General features: G+C 39.9%; 1 pseudogene; it reads left to right on the top strand.

Moving 5' to 3' along the window:
* Positions 1–1247: 1247 nt before the first annotated feature.
* LOC122136610 lies at positions 1248–25987 on the top strand (annotated as a pseudogene).
* The last annotated feature ends 1862 nt before the right edge of the window (positions 25988–27849 follow it).

The following is a 27849-nucleotide window of genomic DNA, read 5'->3' as shown; positions in this document are numbered from 1 at the left end:
ATCTGTGCAACCATTGTTGATTTCATAGGAAAAGCATTGTGTACCCCTCACATGGACAGGAAATATGAATATGTGGTAAATTTTTTGAGGGGAAAAAAAAAAAAAAAGCATGACAATGTGAATACATCAAAAGACGTACCCTAATTTACATTTTTTTAAAAACGGTTCCTTAGCTTTTAATTGAACTGTTGTCTCGTGTATGGTCTTAAACTACAAATAAACTATGATTATACACTTTTGACTTTACTTGCGCTCCCTGTAACATAAATTGTTACAGTCCATGTGTTGCTTGGCGAATAATTAATGATAAATGATGTGGCTGCTCTTGGAAACTATATATACATTGCCAGAGAAGAAATAAACCAACTAACTGGAGATAAGGTTGTATGAAAATTACCCTTACGCTAATATGAACTTATCCAGCCTCCTGTCTGCGGCTGAATAACAGAAACTCTTGCGCGTGTCATTTGGCAGAAAAAGTTTGTTTTGCTTCTGTTTATGATGTATATATTTATTTCCAATGTCCAAAACTAAATCAGTTATTGTTGTCTGAAGTGGGACATAAGGGAATGGACGATTTTGTAAAATTATTTTGTTACCAGATTTATTTTTGTTTAATTTTTGGATTTATGATAGATATTTACAACAAAACATATTCATTTCTAAAGCTTAATTAAAAGCAATCATTCACTTTACTACTAAAATATTACGAAGCATAGATAAAAAAAATGCTTCTGCTTATATAATACTGGTTGCATTTCAACGGCGCACATTCCTAAAGAAGAAAAATATTAATTTTGTGAAAAGTGTATTCACACAGCCAAAATTCCTCTCATTCTCTTGTGTGTACTTTCAGCTGAGTATTGTAAAAACAGCTTTACTGCATTGCTAATTGAAGTCAGCACAGCTGCCTGTCAGCACACAAACTCCCTCATTGGACTCGTCAACCCATTACCCCCCCCCCCCCCTTAAATCCATTTCTCCGGGCTTTGCAGCTCGCCACGCCTCGTTTATTCTCAATAGTTGTCAGAGCCTCAGGTCACTCACTACTCGTCGTGAGTTTGCATCTTCCACTCCCTTTCTTTCTCTCTCTCTGTCTCCCTGTCATCCACCTTCTCAGGCTCGAGCATCCTTTTTTGCAAAGGCTGAGAAAACAGTGGACGCGCGCGAAACAGCTCGAATACTCGAGGTCGTCTGAGTCTGCATTATCCGAGGCAGGAAAACAAACGCAAGTCTTTCTCCCTCAAAAGTTCTCGACTCAAAATCCGAACATGTCCGGCGAAGACGCACCCGCCCAGCAGCAAAAATGCCGGAGCAGAAAGAAGCAGCAGCAGCAGCAGCAAGAAAGCAAGACGCCCGCCGAGTCCCCCAAAACCGAGAGCAAGCCAGACCCACCGCCCCAGCAGCGCCTCCACCGAGGCCGCTGCCCCGCCGACACCCCAGCGCACCGCCGCGGAGAAACGCCCCAGAGGAGGACACGTTCAGCTACCGGGCTCTGGTGCTCACCGGCTACGGCGGCTATGATAAGGTGAAGCTCCAAGTGAAAGAAGGGAAGCCAGCTCAAGAGCGGCGAGGTGATGGTGCGCGTGAAAATGTGCGGGCTGAACTTCGCAGATCTTATGGCGAGACAGGGTCTGTATGACCGGCTCCCGTCCCCGCCGGTAACCCGGGCATGGAGTGCTCCGGGATCATCGAGGCTGTCGGGTGAAGACGTGACTGACAGAAAAGTGAGTAAACTCATCGCTTAGTTCATCTATACAGCCATTTATTCATTAACGCTGTTTATTTTATTGCACATTTGACGTGTTTGTTGATATGAAAATGTTTCCGCAATGCTTACAGTTCATACTCTGTGCAAAATAATGCCAGTCATTCAAAGAGACAACTCGTTCTCAAACTCCTGTCACATTCACTCGCCACCGGAGACAAAAGAGGAGCGGGAGGGGCACCGATAGTCCTCATTTCAGAATCACCGGAGCTCTTGTCGCGCTGACCCGAGCAGTGGGCCGGAACGCTAAACGTTCACGGCAGAGTGAGCTTTGCTTGTGTACGCCTTGAGCTGAAAGTAACAAACCGCCCGATGATACTTTTTGTACACAGTTATGCGTTCACAGCTTCTGTCGTTTCCTAGAATGGAAGCGTTTATTTTGTCGCGTCTCTGTGTGATTGAACCACCGCCCCTCTTTCTCTCAGCGCTCGCGAAGTCGCACCTGAGACGCGCCGCATGCGCGCACGTGCGCGTTTAATTCTAAACGTTCTAACAAGTAGCGAAATTCTGCTCTCAGTGGGGGTTTAATGCACTTTTAGCAATCTGTGCGAGCGATAGCGGTGTCAAGTGGGCTCGTGGAAGACTCTCCCACACACGCAGAGAAAAAAGGGCGAGGCACGAGAGGGGGAAAATGCTAATCGCACGCGCCCTTTGTCATCTGCCTCGCGCATTGTGACACCGACATACACTCTGACATCATTCATCATTCCTGCCAGATTTTTTTCTGTCTCTTCTCTTCGTTTTTGGCCTCTTTAAACAATAATTATTTTCTTCCTTTTATATAAACGTCAATTTCTTATAATTACCATATTTGATACAGTTGGCCGGCGGATATCTATGCGATTAAATAGGATAAATAAATGTAATTCTCGGGTTACTCTCTCAGCTCCACAGAAAACGGCGGAGTCTAGTATGACGTGGACTAATTGACTTTCTATGTGCTCCATGTGAACAAATCGATGAGTCATGCCTGGTGGTCGCTGCGCTGGTCTCCATGGCAACGTATCATGGCAACGTCATGCACCGGCTCTCTGTGTGAGAGTTTGTTTGAAAGGATTTGATATTTGTATTACCCGAGAATAAACACGCTTAATGAGAAGCGGTCGAGGTAGGATGTTGAAGAATTGTGTGAAATGCAGATTAAAGCCTGAGCGTGTGTTAACACGAGAGAGGGAAAGAGAGAGCGAGCACTAGGCGTTGGCTGTTGGGTGATGCGGAGGAGGATGATAATGGTCCAGCCCATCCTCAGCTTCGTTTGTCACCGATATTGAATTTAAAAGATCACTGGCCACTCTCTCGCTCTCTCTGTATTACCATGTCAGCAAGCAAACAATCGCTTCTTCTCACTTTGGGAGACCTGATGGAGCTTGGCAAAGCTGACATTGTTTGGTGAGCATGTGAGGTGAGGAATCTGCTGATTGTGGCGTCTGGTAAATGACTCTTTCTTGGAGGAAGAGCTTGAGACGCTGGCTCTGCACCACACCACTGTAGAGGTGGACACTAAAAGGCCGTGACCTCATCTCACATGACCTGACAGATGTTATTCTGAAACTGCTCTCTTGTGCCCACTCGCTGTCTATATTAGCATTTTCGTAATGAATAATTCATGTAACTTGTTGCTTGTGCGCACACACAATATTTATCAGAGTTCTGCTGCGAGGATCAGATGCATCTGTTCACAATTATCTTCCTCTGGACCACATTGTCAGCCTGGAATTTCCTCTCTCTCTCGCTCTCCCTCTCCCCCTCTGTCTGTGGTGTGTGGTGTGTGTGGTGTGATTTGACAGGTCGATGTGATAAACAGCGATGCAGTGAATATCAGTAAGTGAACAGCAGGGACACGAGCCTCTATAGCTGAATGCTGATGGTGTGGTGTACCATTTCTGATCAAGAAACTGTTTTAACCCAGGTTTTTGACATGGAAACCTGACATGGTTTCAAGTACTCGCATTTAAGAGCAGTTTAACGGTGCCATAAAGGAAGAGTTATGGGTTTATGAGACGTAGGCTGAGATTTGTTCAGTTAGTGGTACTATAAGAGTGATCAGGGTGGAAAAATTAATAAAAAACATTTACTGAGCCGTAATGTCACAATACAATAAGAGAGGTAACAGTGTTTCACGATGTGCAGAGAGTGGTTACAGAAGTGGGAAACAGTAATGGTGCTGTGATGGAAGTATGACCTAGTTTAACAATTGTAGGGTATAAAACGACGCGGATGAGAATAAAATGACTCTCTAAGCTCAGTTTTATTAGGTGCAGCGTAAAAACGAGCAATAATAAATAGATGAAGTTGTACCTCACTGTGCATTTTAAGTATTTTAACTTTTAACATTAAGTTTTTTTAAAACATATAATGCTTATAGTTTTAAAAGTATATTAAAAATATGATTTTATATTTGTACGTGGTAAAAAAAAAAAAAAAGTAAAAAGATTTGGTAAAAAAAAAAATGTGGCAAGTTGGTAGTTAAAAATATTGCAATTTATAGGAATTTAATAATGGAAAAATGCATAATATGCATGTAATATTAATATATAATGGGGACATTATATATCTTAAGTCTTGTACTGGTCACCATTTTCGTCACTTTGTTGCCTTTTCTAGTTCATAGGGTTGGGGTTAGGATCTCTGCAGGCCCAGAAAAAAAAAAAGAAAAACTGAAGGAAAAAAAAAACACTGAATGAGGGGGAAAAGAATAAATATTCCATGTAATCTCTCCAATTAGACTGAGGTCATTAAGCTGCATGAATAGTAATTATAAAATCATTGTGGTATTTAAAAATAAAGTTATTTAAAAGAACTTTAGGGAGAGTAAAAATAAATTATATTATATTTTGCAAAATAACTAACCATTTCTTTACAATGCTTGGTGGATACCAATTAACATGCAAGTGAAAAATAAAGCTAATTTTTTCATATTAATTAATATTAAAATAAAAATTAGAAAATCAGTAATCAGAATATTTCAGGTAATTAGTTAAAATATAGCAGAAATATTTAGTGAATTAGTTCCTCCATAAAATAGTTGCTGTTTCATAGATGGTTCCAATTTAAAGCAACAGTTTATTTTTGCATGGACTGCACCCCACCTGGAGCATGCGGGGGTGGTTAAGCTGTCTTGCTCAAAGGCACAGAGGTGATAAAATAGGATTGTGATCTCAATATCTCTCCACCCCATGTGGGATTTTGAGCTGCCGTCCTTTGTGTTAGAAGCTTAGAGCCTCAACCGCAGGGCTACTGCCGCCACATACAAAACAAACAAAACAGAATAGACAAAATCAGTGCTGGGAGACCGCAAAGCTTTATGGAGCAGAATCCCGCTCATTTCCACAGCAACAAGATTAGAAGTTCGCCGACAGATGTATTGTATGAGCCAAATGCATTAGAGAGAGCCACTTTACCCTTCAAAGTCTGTGTGTGTGAGAGAGCATGTGTGTTTAAGTGTGTACGTGCATGCATACAGGACAGGAAGAGACTGGAGAGACATGGGAGAGGATCACAGCCAGTGACAGACATCTCACGAGACCTTCAGCTGGCCTTGATCTTTGCAATCTCAGCTGAAAAGTGTGTGTGTGTTCAGCGCAAGCACAGAATACAAAGTATGATGAGTTAGTGACACAAGTGTGACTGTTTTGCAAGTCTGATGAAGAAAGAGAGAGAAAAAAGGAGGGGGAAGAGGGCTGATTTCCCCGTATGGTGAGTCATGATCACAGTTCCTGGCCAAGACTTAAGTGTCCATCGATCTGTGATGTGCAGAAAGTCCAATTAAAGGAGAAAGAAGAAGAGGAATGGCAGAAAGCAAGACTGAGACGTGGGGAAGACGAGAAGAGAGAGAGAGAGACAGGAAAGACTGAGAACCGTGAGGAGAGATGAACTGGGGCACAGACGTATCGGCTTGGGAGTAGTCCCGCTCTCTAATTGGACTGTATAGACAAGGATGCCCATGCGTCTCTTGGGCCTATTAGACGTGTGCGTGTCTTCCTGTCTGTGAGGGAAGCGCTGGGTATATTGGTGTTTGCATTTTGCTTTTGAGAAATCTTGTGTGTGGTTCTGAAGCTCTGTTGAACCTTGGTGCCAAGTTTTGTGTGTCCTCAGGTAGAGAAATGAAGAGCGAGGTTGTTTTCCGGCTGTGTGTGTTGTCTTCTCTCAAGCTCATTGAGGCTGAAGGATCTGCCTGCCCCCCCGATGAGAGGAACTGATCTTTAGAAATAAAGAAAGACGGGGAGATGAGAGATGAAAAGGAGTGATAGATGGAGAAAGAGTGGGTGGAGGAAGTGGGATGTTTGTGATGCTAGTGATTGAGAAAATACACAAGTGGAGGACGGGATATAAGTGTTGAATGTTTTTTGTGCAAGTTACAAAGGTCAGACCAGTCAGTGTCACTGGTTTATGAATCTTGTAAACCGCTTAAAAGTAAAGTGTGCCGCTTGTTGGCGCCAGCAACACCAAACAGAATGGCAATCTGTTTTTGTTTTTTGTTTTTTCTGAGCAGCTTGACTGGGTTGGATATAACAACACTGGCTCAACCACTGATTTGAAAACATGGACCATTAGTGGTGCAGACTATTAGACTGTGCAATTCTTTAGAGGTTTATTAGTGGGTGCCACCTATTGCTCGTACTGTGTTTAAAGGGATAGTTCACCCAAAAATTAAAAAATCGCCATTTAATCAGCTTCATTTAGTTCAAAACTATTATTTTCTTCTGTGGGAACACCAAGATATTTTTGAACTCTCTTTTTGCCAATACATTGAAAGGCAATGGGGTGCAAAATAATGGGAACTAAGAAATTGACAATAAAAATGCCATGTAAGTGCATTAGTCCAGTTGAACTGGTATTGGTCAGGTTTTTGGTGAAGTCAGACTAACAGACCTAAATATCACAATTGTAGCTTGGCTTTGTCCGACATGTGTACACCTTAAAATTTTGATGTAATGGAATTAGCGTCAGACCTTTTCTTCTGAATTGGATCATACATCCAAAAGAAACAGCTTATTGAAAAAGGAAAAAAAAGTTTATTGTGGGGATTTAGTTCTATCATCCTTCGGTTGTTGATTGGATGAAGGCCTGTCTGAAATGCTTGTGTTTGATTGTAAGAAAGGGGCGGGGTTTTAAAATACCTGAATGATGAGAAGTCCAGCCTACTCAACCAGAAATAAATATATCCTTTCACTGGGGGATCAAGTTTGAAAGTCAATTTTGATTTAAAATTCACAAGCTCCCAGTAGCATGCAGGAAATAGTGAATTTCCATTTCACTAAATATTAGATTATGCATTGTCATGTATAGGTTTGATTATGCAACAAACCAATGTAGCTCTGCACAAACTCACTAATGGGTGGTTCAGATTTATGTGCTACAAATGTGTGTGTGTTTGCATTCCTTGTATCTCTTCATTCCAAAGGAAGTAGTGGAGTCTTGCTCAGTGAGTTTTTCCTGTATCTGTGTGTGGGTGTGTGTGTGTGTATGTATGTGGTGGTGGGGGTGGGGGGGTCGCCAAGGTAATTGAAGGATTTTCTGTTACAACTGATATTATCAAACAACTCTAAATGAAGGGAACATTTATCTGCTCTAAGATAAAAAGATTAGCAAAAAATAGTCCAGATGGCGTGCTGTACAGTTCAAATATTCAAATATTCAGGTTAGTATATTTCGTTGAGTTTTTCTTACTGTGTTGTGGTGTATTTATTGAAGGGTATTGACAAGAGATCATTAAGGTTTGTGATATTTTGTTGATTGTCTTGCCAAAATTTTTTTTTTTTTTTTAAACTCCAACCCTACGCAAAACAGCAAATGAACAAATAAATAACAGCTCCTCTGAGTATTATCGCATCTTCTCGAAAACAACTCTTTATGTTTATTGACGTATATTCAACATTTTGTTGCAGTGCTGCTGTAGTGACTGTGCATGAAACCCTGAAGGAGGTCATATGTTTCTGAAAGATTCCAGCGATGTTATCCAAATGGTCCTTGAATGTTTCTCTGTTTTCTTGTCTGTAGGTGGGTGATAAGGTCCTGGTTCTGAACCGGAGCGGTATGGTGGGCAGGAAAGTAGTAGTGGTGGCGACCACACACACTTCCTTATGCCAGAGGGTCATGAGCTTTGAGGAGGCGGCGGGCACTCCTGTCAATTACATCACCGCCTACTTGATGCTCTTCGACTTGGGCACCTGCGTCCAAACCAGAGCGTGCTCATCCATATGGCTGCCGGTAATTGTGTGGTGTGTGTTGTGTGTGTGTGTGTGTGTGTGTGTGTGTGTGTCGCACTGTGGAGATTATGCAAATGTATAACAGGCTTCATAACGGGATGTACATGCAGCATAATGTAGTAATATTTTCATGCACTGCAGCACAGAGACACCTCCATCATGTGCAGGAGGTGTGCGGAAGTGTTCGTGTATATACGGTTCTTGCAGCTGGCCAAAAGGGAGCCCTGGGGCTTTTTACAGCGGCGAGGGAGTACAGTAGTGGTTTACATTTAATTATGTGCTCCCATCGTCATTCGTGGGAGTGGATCAGTGAGTCCCTTGTGGCAGTTAACTATTTCCAAGTGTCGTCTCTAAGGGATTTCTCTCTCTCTCCTGCAGTGTACGCATGTGTTGGGGTGTGTGTTGGGGAAACCAATGCTCTCTAAATAATGAACTTTGGGTAAACGGGGGGGGAGACACTGTAGTGGCAGGTGCAGGATTGAATAGTTTATTATTTTCTCAGAGGATATTCCTGTATGTGTTCAAACCCATCTTTAGCACTAATATTATACAAGCGACAGTCCCTTTGCATCTGTTAGTTAGAAACGTAGGCACTGTTCTACTGTCGCGCGCTGGAAGAACGACTGCTTTGGCCGTAATTGAAAACAACAGGTGGACAGATTTTCGGATGATAGTTGTTTTGTTAAACTGTGATTCCACAATTAGTCATTTAAGTATGCAAAATTTAAAGTGATTAAGGGTTTTCTAGTCGGAATAGAATGTCGTGTTGTGTGTAGGTTGTTGTTAGTGTGTGTTAATTGATGATTTAGTCCCCCCCCCCCCCCCCCCCCCCCCCCCCCCCCCCCCCCCCCCCCCCCCCCCTCCCCCCCGCCCCCCCCCCCCCCCCCCCCCCCCCCCCCCCCCCCCAAAATGGGATGCATTACAGTGTTGGGTTTTAAGTGTGTAATTTTTATCCATGAGGGTCTATAATATATATAACCAAAAGTAAGGGAATACACAGTTTCAGGGCTGATGAACTTTTTTGTGGTAACAATATGAAAAAAAAAACCACAATTTAAACAATGATAGGGTCACAGCGGCCCATGTGAGAACATGGTGGGTAAGCTAGTGAAATACCTGAAATCAGACTGAGGGGAGTAGCTAAAATCCGTACAAATTTGCTGATAAAATGTGCAAACTTTGAACAAACTGCTCTGGTATGGTATGCCCTCCACATACCTGCGAGATAGACCAGTATTTAAAATGCCAATCTCATAATAAAAAGTCGGCATAACACACAGCCGTTTTCCTGCCTGACAGCACTGCTTAGAAAGCCAACAGCCAATTAAAATTAAATCCAGTGTCACGTGTTTAAAAAATGAAAAATTGCAAAACATTGGTCATACTTGAAGTATTTGATGTTCGAAGTATTTCTGTTTGGTATTGTTTAAGCTAAAGAGATGATTGCAAGACAACCGTTAAAGCCAGTGATTGATTAGTGTAATTAGAAGCCAAAGCACCCCATGGTCACAGCACAAACTACTGTAAAAATTTTTTACAAAATTGTCTTTTTGGGCTTACATGTCTTGCTTGATGTGACAATGCAGAGCTGGGTATATTATTTTGAAGTTGTAGTCCTGTTACTGGATTCCAAGTTACAGGACAAAACTTGTAGTTAGAAGTAGAATCGTTGGCATTACAAAAGTTAGGTAAAATGAACATTCATTTAAAGAGACTCCTAAGGCCCCTGAAAGGGCCTTTCAGTCCTAATAAAACAATTTCTAACAAAGCGTTTTTTTTTTTGTTTTTTAAGTTTCACATTGAATGAAATACCCTGGTGGAGGTATGGCAGTGTTTTGTATGCGCATCTTTGTTTTACATTAACTTATTAACTTTGTACTGAGAAGGGCCTGTAGGACTTCTGTTTAACTGCATGGCAAGGCAATGCAGTCATCCTTGAAAAGGCATATGATATGAGTTGTCCCATGTTTCAGTGGTTTCTGTGCACGAGTCGTAGTGAACTAATGTTCACGTTTTAGTGGTATATGTTTGTATAATTATTGATATCTTGGACATCTCATCCATTATTTTTGAATGAGTAATAACAATGAGCATGACAGAAAAAAACACACACAAACCGTGCGTATTTGTGTAAATTCTACATAAAACCATTCGTGAATGAATTCCCTCCAGCATCCATTTAGTATGACAGTTGTACTTAAGAAAGGGATGTACGAATTAGATACACAGGCATCAATTCTGCTCTGTGTTCTCATGAATGAGACGCCCAACGAACGGACTGAAAATATTCTAATATTCCCTCCTCTGCCGTGTCTTAAATGTGTCTGATATCCCCCTGTGAATGGCTTATGGGACGTATACATCAGACAGTGTGGGTGTGGATGAAGCGTTGGCTCGGGCTGGAAGGAACGCGTCCTCGTTCAACTGGAGTGTTGTGCAGAACACAGAATTCCTCAACCAATCGCGAAAACAGCTCCGTTGCCCCGCCACCAACACCTTAAAAGAGAAAACCAGGGAATGTTTTTTCAGACAAACTTTAGTTTGTATACACACATATTTTGCCGAGAAATCAAAAACCGCAACCCCCATAAATAAATTAGAGGTCTCTGGTTCGGTCAGTCATTGAGATGGGGCGTCAATCACAGATGATTAGTCTGTAGTTAATGTATGCACATCGTGGTTTCTCATAATTATAACCATCGTCCTTTGTTTAGTGCTTGTAGGTTTTCCTATGTTTTTTGAGATTGTTTTTGTCGGTGGGTCTGTGAATGCCTGAAGTGTGTGCGTGTGTGATATGCTGCAGGTGGGGGGGAAGGTCCCTTTGTATCTCAGTGCACAGGATGTGTTTTGAATTGTGCTGTCAAAATGGGAAATGTGTTGTTCTCCTCTGAGTTTCACGGAGAGTGAGAATTGTCAGACTGCACCTTCATATGTAGCACGACTGCATGATTTATAGGTCTAATATATATGTATTGTCTTCAAAGGAATTTTTTTAAACCTCAAAATAAAAAAAAATACTTTTGAGTTTCTTAGTTGATGCTTGTCATTCTTTTCCATTCAGCAACAGCGCCAAGGGAACTGAAGCGGGTCTGGTCTTTTAATTAGGCTGCATGAAAAGTATCTGTATCACAACAAGCACATCGATAAATACAGGTGTAAACACGGTCCAAACTGTTTTGTGACTAGATCAATCAAAGTATTTGAAAGTGGGCTGTGACTAGACTACAGCGCATTTGGAGGTGTAACGCCTATAAAAAGTGAAGAACTCCTACTTGGTATAATAGTTTGTTTTATCTGGAAAGCCTTAAAAGAAAGCCATGATTCCAATGGGCGGCGTCGCTTGTAAATAAACAAACATTACACGCTAACCCAACCAGCATTCCAGATTACCACTCTAGGAACGGAGCAGATCACCATCTGCTAGGTTTATAGAATTGATTTCTAATGATCTTGTACTGTCCCCCCGTGCCCCTGTAATTTTTTTAAAAGGTTAGTTGATACCAAAAATGAGTCGTTGTAATTTATTCACGCCTTTGAATAGATTTTATATGATTTTTAGTTATGATTTGGTTTGTCATTTTTATTTCTTTTGTTAATTTTCATTGAATTTGTTTATGCATTTTAGGCGAGATAAAGATGTGGTTTAGGTCACATTGGGCAACACTGCACAGCTGTCAAGTTTTTTGGCATTTTACATTGTAAATTGATGTGTCGCAATTGACACTTTAATTTATTCCTCTGAAATGTTCCTTTGCCATTACATCTCTAGCCTGTCCAGTGTGGTAGCATAAGCCCAACTGCCCCCTATAAGGTGTGGAACATGTGGAAAATGTCATATAGGAGCTTATGGCGCTTTTTTATAATACGTCCAGAAACAAATCCAGAGCGGAGAGTTTAACAGCCTTTTCATGTGACAGCGCCAAATAATGCCCATTATCTGTCTGATTGGTGTGTGACTCACTTGAATTCGACTGACACTCACTAGCTGTTTTATTTGGTGTTGCTGGACCTTTGCCTGTTAGTGCTGATTTGAGAACCGTTTTGAAGAATGGTGAACAGTCTAGAATCAGATACGAGAAGTTTGTTTATAGATTAGCACACATTACAGCATCCACTTTTAATCCCTGTCACAACAACTCGCAGTGAAACAAAGTCTCTTTCTCTCTGTGTCCTCTATTTGCACTGAGGGTGTGGGATTGAGTGCTCGTATGTGGGAATCTGCAGAATCCTCAGGGTTTTGGGTGGAAAATTCCCTCTCGCTAGAGGAGGGTTGAGATGGGGAGCGTAATATTGTTGTGGCCGAGATTGTTGGCTGCTAGTGTGGGTGTGTGTGATATGAATGTGTGGATAGAAGGAAGCATAAAGAGTTCACTGTGCGTGTGTTTCACCCTCGAACGACCTGATTAGATGAACATTGCACTTAATTTCTTAAATAAAAATGCCACACAATCCTAAGTGCAACACATGCTTTGAATTAAACAGGAGAATCTGCATATGGAGTTCTGCATATGTAGCTACGGATTCTTCTTCTCTTGCTCTCCACAAAAGCCCTGAGTCAGTTTGATCAGTGCACTTATATTTTATTCAGAAACCCTTTGTTTGGGATTACTTTTCAATTACAGTGTTGCCTCAGAAGCCTCACTTATAGCCAGGACCTTTGACTAAACGACATATGGTCTGGTCCTCACTGTAGCTTATTCTGGCCAATAACTGTCCTCTTGGACAGAAAGAGACCTCCTGAAGTGACCAACTACAGTTTTTGTTTTAGCATGCTATTTAGAGGCGGGTTTATCTTGTAGCTTATTCTGGCCAATAACTGTCCTCTTGGACAGAAAGTTAAAACATTAAATGAAATAAATAAAGAAAGACGCTTCCTTTACCAATGATGTTTTGTTAACACCAATTAGTATGGCCAACACTTACTTTGGGCGAAAAAAAACCCAAAAAACCATTATTTGTATGTCTTTTAGTTTTTTTTGTTATTTGAGTTCGAATTTATTTATATTTAAATTATTTATTATATATTAATTTAATTAAAAAAATATTTAAATGCAGCCATTGCACCTAAATTATATATTTAAATGCAGCCTTGCCCTGTATATGTATATTTTTAGATTTCATATTTTTGCAGGAGTATTGTGTTTCTTTCATAAGTGTTGGGGGAATAGTAAAATTCACACATAAGACTAAGTGAGATTACAAATGACAGAGATTCGTTTTGTCTGTGTTATGTGTGTGGGGTGAGGTCAGGGGGATCCTATTGCAGCTATATAACAGGTCTTTGATCGGAGCTACAGTGGTCGTGGGGCAGCATGGCACCGCACACAACACAAGTCCATAGGAGAGACGGGAGAGACAGCAGGGTGTTCTATGCATTGTGAGCGATGATGAGAAACTTGGCGGTCCTGCTGCTTTCAGAGAAACCAACTCTTCCCGAGTTGCATGGCAACACAAAACTTCATTCACTAGCGAGGTGAATAGGGCGAGGAAGAGAGGGCCAGTTTAATGAAAGTGATGGAACAGAAGAAGATTACTGTATATGAGCACTACAGAGATTCAGTGTCGCCCCTACGAACTGTCAGCTGATTTTCTCTCAGAGTAAAAGCTACTTGGACTTTGGCAGTGGTGTATGTACTGTATACCTTGTTCTGTACGTTGTGGACAGATTAACATTTTCCTTTCTACAGGCATAGTGGGAAGAAAAAGTACATGTATTTTACATTTTGTACACAAATTGTAGCGTTTGACGGTAGCATTCTCAAACCATGCAATTGCTTCAGTGTGTTATTGTACCAATAGGTTATAAAGACACTACAAATCCTTTTGTTTTTTTTAAAAACTAGGTACCTGTACTACGCGAGTTAGGTTAAGTATTTTATTATTTTTACTTGATTTTATTTTAAGCTTCTGGAAATTTGACTTAATTTTTTCGAACGTCAGCCTGTATTGTGTATCATATATTTTTTTCTTTTCTTTTCTTTTATTTTATAGAAAAAAAAATATACATTTTTGTCTATAGTTTGATACTTTGTTTATCGACAACAACCGGTTTGCATGCGGTTACTCACTTCTGGCTTATATTTTATTGTATGTTTTAGTTTTTGCTTTTATTTTACCTGTTTTATGTATTGTATTATTTTTTGCATGCCTGTTACTCATTCCTGGCTTTTTATTTTAGTTTATTTATTTTACGATAAAAAGTGATTTTAGTTTTTGTATCCTATTCATTCACAGGGGCTGACTAAAAGTGTGTGTGTGTGTGTGTGTGTGTTGTGGTCGTTTGCAAGCATCATTTCTCACAATCCAAAGCCTAGAGCACTTGATGAGATGACATTTTATGAATATCACTGGACATACTGTATGTGCGCTACTATTAATTTTGTCATTAGATAAGCTTTACCCTTTGTAGGTTCATGCACTAGGACCTTTTAAGTACTCGGCTCTACTGCTCCCTTTGAAGCACACACACACACACACACACCTTTGAAGCACACACACACACACACAAGACACGCAGTAAAATTGAGATTAAATGGATCTGCTCACAAATCTATGTCTGATGTAAATGGCATCTTTAAGACATTAGACCCCAGACAGAACTCGTGACTTGTGTGACCTGCTGTCCTGGAGCCTCTCTCAGACTTGAGGTTAAAGCTTGGCACTAAAAGTACTATGCTTTGAAATGACTTAAAGATGTTTGCTGTTGCTGTATTTTCAGTAGTAACGGTAGCAGACTGTGTACGCAGTAAACAGTTCTCATAAAAACTTTCACCATAAACCACTGCGTTTAAACGTTAACCTTTTATGTTCATGAGTTTTTTTCTGATAAATTTGTGTTCCTCCACAGAAGAAAAACACTAGAAAATCCATTAATAAATTGATCAAAGTTATTTGTCTTTGAAAGCACTTGCAAATTAAACCAGGATAATGGTACTCTGCTACAATGGTCCTAATGTTTGTACATGTGTGGGTGGGTGCTCGTCTTTAAGGTCATATGGCAGCACTGAGTTTTGTCCTGCTGTACCCTTTGCTTGCATGTTTCTGTTCTTGTTTTTGAGATGGAAAATGCTGAAAATACTTTGTGTTCAGGGCTCTCTCTCACTTTTCTTAATTTTTGTTTCCTCTCTAGGTGGGGTGGGTATTGCTGCCACTCAGTTGTGTAAAACGGTGAATGATGTCACCGTGTTTGGCATCTCCCTCGGCCCAGGCAAGCACGAGGTCATCAGCCAGGGGCGGAGTCACGCACACATTGACTACCGGGACACTTGATTATGTGAGGAGATCCGTAAAATCAGCCCCAAAGGTGAGCACTCACACAGTAAACCAGCTTTAAGAACATGATCTACCATTCAAAAGTTTGGGGTCAAGATTTTTTTTGAAAGAAATGTATACTTTTATCAGTGTTCAGTAAGGACAAATTAAATTGATCAAAGTGACCTTAAAGATATGTTTTTATATTTATATTGGTATAATGGTAATGTGTTGATGTTGAAGTGATAGTAATAATAGGGGGTTTTTTATTTAAGCATACTATAATAATTTCTGAAGGATCATGTGACATTGAAGACTAGAGTAATGATGCTGGAAATGCAGCTTTTGCTTCACAGGAATACATTACATTTTAGAATGAACTGAAATTAAAACCTGTTAGTTAAATTGTAGTAAATTTCACAATATTTCTGTTCGTTACTGCATTGCTGATCTGCCTTAGTGAGCTTAAAAGACGTTTTTGATTTTGTGGTTAATAAACTTGTTTTAAGACCACCTGTTAATAATTAAACATCATTTTAAATGCAACATGTTCCCCCAATGACTAATCATCACAAATAAATAGATGTAAATGGTTTCAGTTTGTAGTTTTTACTTTGGGTGTTATGTGCACAAATAGCCTTGTAAATATAGTGCCAGAATGGAAATCTAACATAAGAAGCTTCTGCTTTGCTGTTAGCAAGGGGACCGTTGTGTATATTAAACTTCCATCTGTCCACTCTGTCTATTGAGGTTTTGCTGTGTGTGTGTCAGCTGTAACTCTTAATACTGTGTCCGATAAAACATTGTTAAATCTTTTGTCTCCTCACAAAAATGTACAAAACAAGTTCCTTCCTTTTTTTGTTTGGCTCTTTTCCATGACTGAACATTTATGTGATTTACTCCTCTGACCATAACCGTCTTAGAGATGTAAAACACAGTCCCTCACATCGATGACGTTCCACTCAACAACACGATCGCAGCGTTAACCATAAAGAACTGTTGAATAAGGAACTTCAGCAATACACTGATGTGCTAAACTTGCTGTTTGCAGTGGAGCTTTAAAGACAAATAACTTTTATTTTACAGTGCAAATTATCTAACCACTAAAACACAGCACAATCGACATGCATTGCTGAAAACATCACAATAATAAAATAAAGATTCTTATAAAATAAAGATTCTTTGATCAATAGAAATATATAAAAATATATTAGGGTCATTAAAAAATTTAGTTTTTGAAAGAAGTCTCTCAAGCTTACTAAAATTATATTACTTTGATAAATAATTGAAACCGTAATATTATCAAATACTGTGTACAATTTAAAGCAACTTTTTTTCTATTTTAATGTATTTTTTAAATTTAACTATAAATTGCTTTAAAAATTAATTGTGTTTGTTTTTTGCTGGTTTTTATTGTATTTGGTTATAATTTGTATTTTTCAACTATTTTTGCCATGAAAATGACGCCTTTTTGATGTTGACTTTAAATAAATATATACTATACTTAATATAATTTCTATACTTAACATTAATTTTAAAACCACAAGATTTGTAATAATTCAGAACTTAAGTATATTAAAACGAAAACAGATGCACTCTTTTAAATTAAGACTTCTGTTAATTGGGCAAGCAGTTACAGTTTTATAGATACAGTGTAATATGAATTAATGCAAGAAGAACATTACTTTTGGTCATTCACCGTCTGTGTCTTTCTTCCTGTGTATTGATTAGGATTGGATATTGTTCTGGATCCTCTGGGAGGCTCTGACACCCATAAGGGCTACAACCTGCTGAAACCAATGGGGAAGCTCGTCAGCTACGGTGAGCCGCTCTGACCACCAGCTCGCGGACACTCCTCTCGTCATGTTTTTTCATGTGGCCTCGACCAAATGCTACAGTATCAATCTGAACGGCTGAGGTTTTTCACTGGTTAAATTGAGTCCAGCTGATAAATCTGAATAGCTTGACAGTGACTTATTACAGTAAATCAACTTCAGAAACACAATACCCTGAACAAGACCCCTTCAAAAACATGGCGTCCTGAAGTCCCACACAACTGTCTTTGTCCCTCCGTCTCTTCTCTCGCTCACTCTCTTCCACTATCCTGCTTTATCAGAACAATGGCTCCTCTATCTGACACAGAACCCAGAATGTGTCCGAATGTAGCAGACTGGGTCACGGTCCAAATCACAGGCCAAATCAGAGCTCGCTTTGTGTTGATATGTGTGTGGTGAGAAAGAGAGACAGAGAGGGTTGTCATTGCTTTATGTGTACATTTCCCCCTCGCTAATGGTACGATAGAGTGTAATTTACTCTAATATCCTTTTTTTGTCCCAATGTATCCTTTTTTTTATCTTATTGCATGCTAATATGCCACCTTTGAAGTGAACAGAGAGAATGATGGTTAGACTGTTAGGAAATGAAAGAGAAGACATGTGCGAAATGAAGGGGATAATCGTGTGGAGAGACACTAAAACGAGAGGGAGAAAACAAGCGAGGGAGTGACAGACGTGGGAAGCGATGCGAGAGGATGTGCGGACAGTGAGCGAATGAAGACGGGTCAAAGAGTGCAGTGTTGGAAAAGGGAGAAAGAGAGCGAGAAGGAGGGCCAGAGAGGCATGTCATTCCTCTGTAAATGAAGAACGCTCACTGTGGGAGCCATTAAGCAATAATTCACCCGTCGGTCAACCGCACACACATTTTACATGCAGAAAACTCACACAAATACCTATTCATGCTCGAGGCACATGCTCACAGTTCAGACGCCTCTCTCTCACACACACACACAGACATTTTTTACTAGTGTAGCTATTAAACAAAAGTTTTAAACTTATTAAGAGGTTTATTTTATGCCTAAGAAACTTATTCTTTTGTTATAAATATGATCTTTTTTTTTCCGAAGATCTGGGGTCTTATTTATAAAACTCTCTGTAGATTTCATCCTAAAAGTGTACGTAGGCACAAAAGCTAGATTTTGCGTACGCACAAAAGTTTTCAGATTTCTAAAACCATGCGTACGCCAGAACATGCGCAAAAATCCCTTTATAAATCCCAGTCAGGGGAAGATTTTGTGTACGTGCATCTCCACCCCGACTTATCCCTGAAATAACCATATATGGAGCTTACAACGCATTGTTTTACTATGCATAACCTCATCTGCATATCATTTCCATGCTTATTCCCACCCTGTGTTAACGTTTTTATCAACGAGACATTAAGGAAATATGAGATGGGGACTATAATGCCATTTGTTGCCATTACACATAAATTTTTATTGCTAAAAATTATCCAGTATCCTGTTATGTTTTATAAAAAATATATATATATTTAGAATAGAGTTGATCTCATTCTTTACACTGGCCAAATAGTATTTCAATTGTTTTAAACAATTAAAATCAAATTAAATGTATGCAGTTTTGCTGATGAACATCTTTTAGCTATTTTTAGTGGAAACAGATAGGCCCATATTTACTGCAGTGTAAATACAATTGTTTGATTCGGCTCGTCACTGACAAAGTATTTTAAAAAGGAAACGTGCAAATCTTACCGTTTTCTCCTAGTTGTATACTTCAAATATAGTGGTATTTTTCATTATGTTGTTGAGATGCCTTCACATGACATCAACACCTCCGTGCAGCTGCGGTTGTACAGAAAGCTATTATCATTGGTCCTATACCGGACAATGGACCGTTCGACCACTGAATCCAGCAGTGTCCAGTAGTGCGCATCTTTGATCATTGTTCTCGCTAAATATTTCTCATAACATGTGATCTGTAGTTTTAGTTTGAAGATGAATTATTGTGCATCTATAGCACTCCTCGCTGTCATGAAAAACAAAGCATACCACAGGAAAATAAAATAAAAATTATGTATGTAATTTTTGTAAAATTATGTAATTTCAGTGTTTATCTCCATTAATGCGAGTGGAGTATTTAATATAAATGTGTATATCGACATGAAAACAGTTTAAAGTTTAAAATCGCTGTTTACTTAATTACTTTTCTCAGTCCAGGAAAAAGAGTTTGTATGCATGGTCTAGAATGTCCGTATGGTGCGTACATATTTACGCCAAGTTTATTTTTTGTAAATCACGTTATGTGCGTGGAAAATTGCGTATGCATGTTTCTATGCCCATTTTGTGCATACACAATTATTTCTAAATGAGACCCCTGAATTGGAGACAAAATGTCTTTTTAGTATGTAATTCACTGATTTATCCAAAACGGGCACTGACAAATGGATATCTAAAATATAAAACCATTCCCACTTTATTTTGTTGAAAATATTCTTGAAATAAGTCTCTTACACTCACAAAGGCATTTAATCAAAAAATACAGTAAAATGGTAATATTGTGAAATATTATTACACTTTAACATTTGCAGTAGTCATTACTCCAGTCTTTTATTGTCACGTGATCATTCAGGAAATCATCCTAATATGCTGATTTGGTGATACATTTCTTTTTATTACAAGTGTTGAAAGCAGTTTACAACACATTTTAGGAGAATTCATGAAACCATGTTTTTCGCGATTCTTGAAAGTTCAAAAGAGCAGCATTTGTTTGGATTAGAAATCTTTAAACATTATAAATGTTTTTACTGTCACTTTCAATCAATGTATCCTTGCTGAATAAAAGTGTGAACAAAAAAAAACATATGTATATTATAAATTCGTCATCGTCACATTTTCTTGATAAAACAAACTTTACTTACGCTATCAGAATAAGAAAAAAAAAACTATTCTATTTAATATTTTTACATTAACAGTGTAATTAATATTTATTAAAGCTAAGCATGAATCTCTTCAAATTAGTGTTTTTATGCATTTTGCATTCAAAATAACTTAAGGCAGTAACTATTTATACAGTATATTGTATTTTTGAACTTATGTTCAGCTTTTCTTTTTAACAGTTAACTTGTAACCATTTTTGTGTTTTTCGGCAAATATTGGTCTATTGGTCACAGTCCAGTAGGAGATATAAGTTGATTACTCACTAAAAACTCCCACAGATCCAAGTCTTTGGGCCATTTCACGTCATATCTTGACCTAACAAAGTGGTTATATGTGTGTGAGTTGTTTACTTATATTTTTTTTAATTAGTCTTTTCATTAACTCCATTATTATTGTTCATTCAGAATGATTCGCGAACACACTTGATCACAAGAGGTGGGATTTATTGCATGAACCAATCACAGCCGAACATAACCAGTCATATTCAGTCATATCGCAAATTGAGGCATTGCCTCCTCTCTCGTAACTTTCTCCCATTCATTCTCAACTACCCCCCATCAATCTCACCACACGCCATAGAGGGTATGTTAAAACTCAATGGACTCATACTGTGTGTGTGTGTGTGTATAACAAATATATATAAACAAACTATAGTATAATATTTTCTCTTACCGTGATAGAAAATTACTCCTGCTGTAATAACATTTCAGTCATACCTTCCATCCTATAAATCATAGTAATATCCTGCGAGAATTGATCCAAAATCCTGATGTTAATGCACTGATGTATATCTGTGTTTTCTGTGTCATCTCGATGTTTGTGTTTGCACCCTGCAGGTGCCGCTAACATGTTGGCAGGTCAGAAGAAGAACCTGTTTGTGGTGGCTAAGACCTGGTACCAGCAGTTCTCCGTACATACCCTGAGCCTGATCCAGGGAAACCGCTCGGTGTGTGGATTTCACCTGGGGTACCTGGACTCTGAGACCGAGCTCATCGCTCAGGCCATGGCAGCCGTTATGGACCTGTACAGACAGGGCAAGATCAAGCCCCGAATTGACTCCACCTACCCACCTAGAACAGGTGAATGAATGAGTGTCAGACGAGAGCTGATGTGTTTTTGGGGAAAAGAACACAAGTATAATTATATCTGGGAGTGTATTTATGCCAGGAAGTTGAAATCCATTGAGATTAAATATATACGAATGTGTCACCTCAACCACCACTCATGCCTTGTACTCCTTCAACTCTTTGATCAATCGTTCTTGCCTCGTCCCTCACTTGTTCTTTCTTCCATCGTTCCCTATTGTTTCTTCTCCTTTCTTATCTCTCCTGTTGCTATGGAGACGTCTCTTCCTGCTTACAGTAAGTGAGCGCGACGGCGAGCTGATGCTTTTATGACGATCCGGGCTTTTTATCAGCCTCGTCAGACTTTGGTGTTTATTGAAAATTCGTAAAAAGAATTATGAAGTGCTTTCGCATTCAACCGAAGCGAATATTTCACAAGACTTGAGCTGATGAGAAGAAGAGCTGTTTGAAGCGCTCTGTGTATGTTGATCTCCCTGTCCTTCGCTCTCATTTCCTGTCTCATTCTCTTTCCTCAATCTGTCCACAAGTCAATCGTCAGGGCCAGGTTGCTTTTCCCTGTTGCTAGGAGATGGCTCGCTGTTGCCGTGGCGCTGGTTGTTAGAGGCTGGTAGAGTGGTAAAGGAGAGGTGAACTGGGGGGAAAACAAAGCGGGAGACAGGTTTACTGACCAGAGACTTGCTGATATACTGAAAGAGGAAGAGCACAAATTCATCTTCATCTGCATTTTAGCATTATATGATTGATAGTTGGATATATTGACATTATGGACATCAAACTGTAGTTGCTTAGCTAATTAAACAAATAGTCTGTGTGTGTGTGTGTGTGTGTGTGTGTATATATATATATATATATATATATATAGACTGAGAGAGAGAATCATCAATTTTAGTATATAAAATATAAACAAAAGTATTTATCATTATATTAAATGTGTTAAATTACAATTACAAAATTACAACATCATAAAAAGTTTTAATTTATGTAATTAACCATGTAAAAAAATTTAGAATATAAACAAAAAATCAATTTTTATTTTTATTATTATTTATAAATTGTAAAAAATTAAAGCTATACTGCTATCTAGATTTGAGGACTGGCCAAGCAGGAACAGTGATAGACGATATATGGGACAATATTAGCTGATATTCAGACATTTTGAGATTATTGCCATTTGTACATAAATTTGTCTGATTAGCCATTTGAAAGAAATAATCATTTTGCCTATTGATGGTTCTGAAATAAACTATATAAAATATATATATTTTTTTCTGTTTTCAAACTGTTTTTTAGTGAGTTGCAGTAAATATGGTCCATGAAATCAGAATTGGAGTTTTGTGTATTTTTTCCATATGCACCAACTTAAAGGTAGCGTAGGCAATTGCTATCAGGATGTGAAGAGACATTCAGCTAGCATAACAAATGTTTCTGAACCAAATCACCTACCCTGCCTTTAAAGACCCTCTAGACTTCTGGTACTCAGGGGCGTTTCCAAATTTCTGTTCAATAAAATGCTATTTTAGCAGTTCATAATTCTCACTGCTGTAAATCCACAGGCTTGTAGCTAGAGGTCATCTGCCACCTTACTCTCTGGAGTCAGAGTAAATTGGAGACATGAAGAATCTCATAAAGGGTGTTTGTGTGTGAGTGAAGTTCAGTATTAGATCAACTGTCAACAGCTTGTTAGATATTCTTACCACAGCAGATGGCCAGTCAAGCTGCTCTCTCTACCGTTCCTCATCCACACCCTCACCAGTCTCTCTCTCTCTCTCTCCCGCTCAGGTTGGTGATGCCATGCGTAGGATGCAAGAGAGGAACAACATTGGTAAAATCATCCTCACCACTGAGCCCATGAAGGAAGAGGAGAAGAAAGAGGAGGCCAAGAAAGACGAGGAGAAGAAGAAAGACGACAAGAAGAAGGATGACAAGAAGAAGGAAGACAAGAAGAAGGACGATGCCAAGAAGGAGGAGAAAAAGGAGGAGAAGGAAGAGGCCAAGAAGGATGACAAGAAAGCAGAAGAAAAGGAAGAAGCCAAGAAAGAGGAGAACTGAGTGGAGAGAAACATTGTGGATGTGCTTTGTGTCTATGTCAGCGGTTTGGGAGTGGTTTGTGTGTGTGTGTGTGTGTGTGTGTGTGTGTGTGTGTGTGTGTGTGTGTGTATGGAGGGGTGTATAGTGTAATTAGCTTAACCCCAGTTGATTCCTGAAATTAGACTTGCATTTCTGCAATCATTCAATCAATAGAAATTCACACACCACTTGCGTTCGACCCAAACACACACACACACACTTTATACACCAAGGGAACACACCACTTTACGTTCTGTTGTAACCCGGGAGTATTTATTCCCGGTTCTGCTGCATCCTTTCTAACTATTTCGAATGACTGCATGCCACCAAGGCATGTTAGGGCAGTATTATCCTTTTTATAACTATCACCGCAGTGTTTACTCAATCACCGTCTTTAATTATATAACAAAATAACCTTAAAATCGTACTACCCTATCCTCTAACGTTATTCCTGCCAAACTAATGCACTATAAAACTATACCACTGAAATATTCTTTGTAGACGCAAACCAAAAACCACCTCATTCGCTCTCTACACCCCTCCGTGTGCTTGCGTATTCACCGTGAGATTGGCTTTTCTGTTCCCTTTTCATCTCTGTTCTGAAGTGGGTGCACTTGTTTGATTCGCCATACGTCATCAAAAGTGAAAGAGCTTTTTTTTTTTTCTGCCCACCTTGGCATGCAAAAACAAGAGCACCCACCTACACTCCCATTGTTTATGTAGTTTTCCCCTTATTGGGCCAGACTCACTGACATGTACTCAAGCCCCGCCCCCCTGGAGGAGTCAGGGTGGTTTCTGATTGGCCGAGAGGGACAACAGGCTTCTTTTATGCGGACACATGTGCACAACACAGACGTTACCCCAAAAACTAACAAGGGTGGTTTAGGCTTCAGCTGATCAGTGTGCCATGTCATTAAAACGGGGAAAGTGCCAGGGTTTTAATGAGTCTAGCTTGGCAAGCAGGACCAATTATAGAACATTCTCCCATCCTTTTTCCCATCGTTTCTCTTGTATCAGATGTGGACTCATAAACACAGGAGTGGCCTTTCATTCCAGAACCTCCTCCAGGATTCCTCAGGATCCTGACGCTTTCCGCCCCTTCTACATGATCATGCTGACCTGCACCTCACATTTAAATATGATCTCCACTCCGTCTGGCTTTTCTAACTCCACTCTCTACCCATTTCGTCATTGTGGTTGGCATAGCAACAGCAGTTAGGCTAGTTAGGGATGATGGTTAGTTCTCACCCCCACATTGCAGACGGACTCAAACAGACAACCACTTGCAGCTTCTTTTATACCATAAACTTTGGTGGTTTTATTTGAATGCATTTAGGAATGTGGCTACACCCTCTCTTAGACGTGCCAATCAATCCCTCTGGCTCCTCCTCCTCCCCTGTTTCTCAGAGCAGAAATCAACTTCCTCCGCTGGTGATTTATATGCATTGCAGTGCTATCATTCAAGTAATCAAGACACCTGCTGACACTCTCTTTCTTTTCACACTGTGAGTCTGGTTCATTTCAGTGAGTGTTAATGTGAAACAAAACCAGATCCCCTCTTTTATATGTGCGTTTGTTGTGTGCGAGTACGTGTGTTTCAGTAATTGACTGTCTGTCCTCAGGTTTGTTGTCGGATTTAGATTCAAATGTTCTTTCTTTCTGTCTCTCTACCTCCCTCATGCTACCTTATGCTACCGTCTGGCATTTTAACAGTCTCTTTCTCTCCTCCTCCGTCAGTTTCTAACTCTCACCGTCACTCTTGAATATTCCGGCCCCCGTGAACCGCCTGCATTGGTTTGCTGTCGTTTGCACTCAGCTTGCACTTATAGGGAATGGCAGTTCCACACCCAATCCACCGTATCTCTGGTTCCTGTCCTGTTTTCACCCCGTTTTAGTCACATTCTTGTTCTCCCACCAACACACCCATTCTGTATGCGCCTCTAAAACCAAGAAACAAGCGTTTGAACATGCATGGAGATGCTTAGGAGGCCGCATTGTTCGATGCATGCTCGTGTTTACATAATCACTACGAGTGCAGATAACCGTTCAGGCCCAGAATGCACTGGGGTGGGTGTGGAACAGCCATACTAGTCTGAAGAGTCACCATGTTCCAACTCGCTGAATCCCGATCCGGTTTTGAGTTTCGGATCCGAGGGATTGAGTTTCAGTTACTTGTTGTGTTCCTGTGTTCCTGTGGATGGTGATCCTAACTAACACTTCAGTGAAAAATATCCGTCCTCTTTGTATTAGGTTTAATTTTTTTTGTGTTTGTTTGTTTTTGTGGTCTGCATTTCAGTAGTTTGAGTTCAAATGGCTTTGCTGCAGTTCCTCTAAAATGTGATGAATCGTGATTTTTGTTGGTCCTGACCGAGTGTGCCAAACTTTTTCGTGAAGGCATGACCTTCGCTATAACTGTGCTTACTGTACTGAAAAAAAAAAAAAAAAAAAACCAAGAATGAAAGATGAAGAAAAAAAACCTAACCGTCTGTGGTTTTTGTCAAAATGACCTTGCAGTAAAAGATCTTGAGATTCTGAATTCGCTCCTGTCGTGTGTGGTCGACTACGCCCTGAATATTATTGGTGCTGACTGATTTCCGAATTTTGTTTTCCGCTAACGTACGAATCCATGCAAAACCTCTCGTTCTCACTGTGCCTCAGTCGTAGACCAACACCAGATTGCCTCCACGCATGTTTACACGCACGTAGACAGTAGTTCGTCCCAAACGCCGTCTCAGCTCTGCTGTCCTGAAGGGCTGGAATCTCATTCCCACTGATCTGAAACCCCCCAGATCAGGTGTACTATTGTTTACGGATGCACTTTTGTGTATCATGTGGGTGTTCATAGGAAATTAGGCATATTTTCTGACCTATGACCTGAGGTAACCCAACAAAAAGATCCAGCAGCAGTCAGAACGAACGAATGATTCATGTCTGTGTAGTTTTCAAAGCCATTTCAGGATTTGCTGCCTATACGTTGTTTTTTGTTTCTCAGTGAATGTACAGTAATTAATCGCCATCCTGAAAGGATAGTTCACCTATAAATGAAAATTGTCATTATTTACTCGCCCTGGTGTCGTTTCAGACCTGTGAGACTTTCTTTATCTGTGAAGCATAAAAGAAGATATTTTTGTCCATGCAATGGAAGTCAATGGTAAAAAAAAGAAAGGGTTTTGTTCCCAACATTCTTCAAAATATATTTTTGTGCAGAAGAAAGAGTCATGCAGGTTTGGAACGACCGTAAATAATCACAGAATTTTCATTTTTGGGTGAACTATGCCTTTAACATCTAGTCTTAGAGGCCCGTTCACGAGCAAACCCTGCTGTGTTTTCATTTCCAGACGATCCAGCAGCGACATTCCGGTTCTGGAACTCATCTCGGCTGCTGATGACATCAGAGCCGCTGTCGATTCGGTTTCATCCCTAGTTCTGTCTGTGTTGGCTAGTGTTAAGCACCGCTGGGTCCGTTCAGAGACTGTTCGGAGCACCCACACCCAAAAACAATCACATCTGGGCTGGGAATGCTCACTTTAAATCTCTCAAGGTTTAGACATTATTATTATAGCATGATGGTTTGGAGTATTCTTCCTCGTCCTTTATTTTTTTTTGGAGCTCCACAATGAGCTCAGCTGCAGGTGCGAGGGTCTCTCGTGGATATGGAATTGTGCGACTGGGAGCCAGAGAGAGGCTCGGATCGAGCCAAGCTGCTTCCTTCCTCAGTCTCTCAATCCAATAGCTTTCCCAGAACAGGAAACGCCCCTCAGGTTTGCAGAGTGCAGAATTCCTGCTGCAAATGCAGCCTTAACCAGCGCTAAATCGCATCATGCCTAGACGTTTTTTTGGTTTTTTAGGTTGTTAGATATGGTGAAGTTTTGGTGTTTGTTGTGTGTAATGTGTTTTTTATTTTTTGATTTATTGGTTAATGTAATGAATTGTGGATTGGAGATTCTTTTAGCTCTAAATTTCTACGGCTGATGTATTTGCCTTCTCTTTGTCTGGCACATATGAGAAACAGTGAGTCATTGTGGACTGTTTCCCACACATGCTCAGCGTAACAGGTCTATCTTTGTCTCGCAAATGCACACTGCACACATCTCGCTGTCTTAATAATGCACTTTTTATGTACATTTCGGATGCATACTTGCGTCAATAAAGATGCATGGTGACTTTGGAGACATTTCAGAAAGCTCTCGAGTCACAAAAGTTTCCGTTTGCACTCTGTGAATTACAGTTCCAACTTTCCTGCTTGGCTTTTTGACTGAAGAGCCAATCAGAGGCACCAGCTTACATTCCTGTTCACTGATTGGTTCTAAATTCAAACCCCGCCCCTATCCGTCAGCATTAAGGCTCCTCCCCCTCCACACACGTCAGAGAAGCACCACGGGTTGTTTTTGTTGTTGTTGTTTGTTTCTTAAAGCCCTCCATCAACTTTCTTCATTTAATTTTTGAGAATCTGAAGTGCTGCTGTTTCTGTGCTTGACTCTGGGTTGGTTGGACTGCGTGTGGTCATGAGGACCGTAGAGTTCATAACGCTTCTGTGTGTGATGTGACCATTTTGCCTTACATGTTTTCCAGGACTAATTAAAGAGCATAACTAAAAGAGTTGTTTACGGAGTCGTTATTAAACATCCTTCAGCCATACAGAGATTTAATGGAAAGGGATTTATTTCAGTCTGAACTGAGGTAATGTAGAGAGAGTAGCGTAATCTGATCTGATCTCCTTTCCAAGTGTTTTTTACA

Source organism: Cyprinus carpio, chromosome B3, assembly GCF_018340385.1.
Source record: "Cyprinus carpio isolate SPL01 chromosome B3, ASM1834038v1, whole genome shotgun sequence".
NCBI lineage: Eukaryota > Metazoa > Chordata > Actinopteri > Cypriniformes > Cyprinidae > Cyprinus > Cyprinus carpio.
This window is presented reverse-complemented; position numbering and strand designations above follow the sequence as displayed.